Below are 2,694 nucleotides of genomic sequence, written 5' to 3'. Positions count from 1 at the left end.
GTGGGCTATAGACTAGCTGAATATTATCCTTTACCCTTTAACTGTTGCCTTCTATTTGCTGGATAATTACAGACAATGCCACGAAGTAAGAAACAGAGAGATGTAAGCGTTACAATGCCTCCTTCATGTGTCACCTAATGCTTTTGCTGGTCTGATCATTATCTAATACAGTAACAGAGAAATGGTCAGAGCTGTTGCACATGGCTGCTTGTGAACGTAATTTTTCTGCTCATTTTTGGCATGTCATGATTATAATCTCCTGGCAATGGAAATTTGCATTTGACTCCCATGATTTAGGATTTTTTTTTTCCCCTGTGCTTGAAATCGCTTTCAATGCTCTTTGCAAAATGTGCTTTGCAGCAATGTAATGTACTTTCTGAGTTTATTTTGCAAGTTTGATTCTGATCTTCCCCTTCACTTCTGGTATCAGTCAGTCTGGTGTAGGGGCAGCATGAAGGAGGTGGAAGAGTAGGAAAGAAGTATGTTGATAGATGATTTGTAACTTAATAAGAATAAAGAATATAGTTCAGTTTCTAATATCAACCAAAAAGATAACTTCTCTGCAGGGATTAACATGCAGAGCTTTCCTAATCTGTGTGCTCGTACATGCTCACAGTGAATTAGTATTATTATTAAATCTAAGGAGGGGAGGGAAGCACTGGGGAGGAAACACAGCATTTCCCTGAGTCCTCTGGATCTTTGCAAATACAAACAAGCTTGTCGGACAGACAACACATGCCATGAGAGGTGCCCAGAGATGTGTGTTTTGATAGTTACAGTGCTTGCAGTGTTTTCATCTCAGAAGCAGTGTTAGTATGCAGAGCAAACCGTATAGCTGGTTTCACTCATCTCACCTCTGAGCCAGTCAGTACCTTCTGGGAAAAAGGTTTTGAACAGAGGAGGTGGTAACAGCCTTATAAGTTGAAGACAGGATTTAAATGTATCTTCAGGGACATCTGTATGCCAGGCTTGTGCCACTTTGGGTTCAGACAATGAGCTCCCTTATTTCCAAAGCGGTGAGCCCACACACTGGGCTGTGCAGGCATCATGTTTTAGGGGGTTGTTTCTTCTTGCAGACAGATCTTGTATCATCCATCTAAACTATGGGGACCATTGGTCCCGTAATTCAGGTCGTCGATGCCCCAAGCCTGTCAGTGTTTAAGAGGCATTTGGACAATGCCCTTAATAATTTGCTTTAACTTTTGGTCAGCCCTGAAGTTGTCAGGCAGTTGGACTAGATGATTGTTGTAGGTCCCTTCCAACTTGTTGTGGTTTAACCTCAGTCGGCAACTGAGCACCACACAGCTGCTCGCTCACTCCCCCTCACCCGGTGGGATGGGGGAGAGAACTGGAAGAGCGCAAGTGAGAAAAACTCGTGGGTTGAGATAAAAACAGCTTAATAATTGAAATAAAATAATAATAACAATATGACAATAATAATAATACACAAAGCAAGTGATGCACAGTGCAGTTGCTCACCACCCGCCAACCGATGCCCAGCCAGTCCCCGAGCAGCGGCCCCCCCGGCCAGCTTCCCCCAGTTTATGTACTGAGACTGACGTCACATGGTATGGAATGTCCCTTTGGCCAGTTTGGCTGTGCCCCCTCCCAGCTTCTTGTGCACCTCCAGCCTTCTCAGTCTATTCTATTCTATTCTATTCTATTCTATTCTATTCTATTCTATTCTATTCTATTCTATTCTATTCTATTCTATTCTATTCTATTCTATTCTATTCTATTCTATTCTATTCTATTCTATTCTATTCTATTCTATTCTATTCTATTCTATTCAGGACACAACTGAAATATTCTATTCTATTCTATTCTATTCTATTCTATTCTATTCTATTCTATTCTATTCTATTCTATTTTAATTTGGCTCTAAGTTAAATATTTCACATTTTTCCTTCTTTTCAGAGTTCTCACATCTCTCTGCTTCAGATGAATCATGTTATAGAATAGTTCTAGAAACAAGTACAGAGAGGTTTGTTGCATATTGTTATACCTATTAATGGTAGAAACAATTCCCTCCCTTAAAACTTGAAGTTCAAGTAGCAAATTCAGTCTTTTTTGAGAGCTGTTCTCTTTCTTCAGTTTGGAGGGTTTGGTCATCCCATCTATTGACTATTATTTGTGTAAATTGTATGTTTGCAAAGAAATACGTGGATGTAATTTAAGAAAAGAACAAAGGGAATAATCAACAGCCTAGAGAAACATGGGTTGTGAGGAAAAATGAACGTGTGGCTGCTTGATCTTCTAATATATATAAAAGACTGCTGCAAAGAGGAAGGCAATAATTCATTTTCCATGTCCAGGGTACAAGTAGTTATGGTTTTAAACCTCAATTATGCATCTCTCTGAGCATTCTCCATTGCCTTGTATTTCTTTCAAGTGACTGTATAGTCACCTATTTGCTATTCTCATAAAACATGCTCCAGTCAGAGCTATGCAGTGTGATTTCACCTGTGAACTCTCTGCGACTCTCCAGACTGGTGCTGTGGGGCAGCTCTCTGATCTGAATGCAGGTGGGGCAAAAATCTGGTGTAGGTTGGGCAGGGAGCCCGGCAGCAGAGCTGGGGAAGGACCGTGGATCTGGGAATCAGGCAAGCCCGAGACTGATACAGGAGAGGGCCAAATGTGAGTCTGCAAATGAAATCACTGTTCAGGAGTCTCTTACCTCTGAGAGCCTGACTT

Source organism: Pygoscelis adeliae, unplaced genomic scaffold (assembly GCF_000699105.1).
Source record: "Pygoscelis adeliae isolate BGI_AS28 unplaced genomic scaffold, ASM69910v1 Scaffold71, whole genome shotgun sequence".
NCBI lineage: Eukaryota > Metazoa > Chordata > Aves > Sphenisciformes > Spheniscidae > Pygoscelis > Pygoscelis adeliae.
This window is presented reverse-complemented; position numbering follows the sequence as displayed.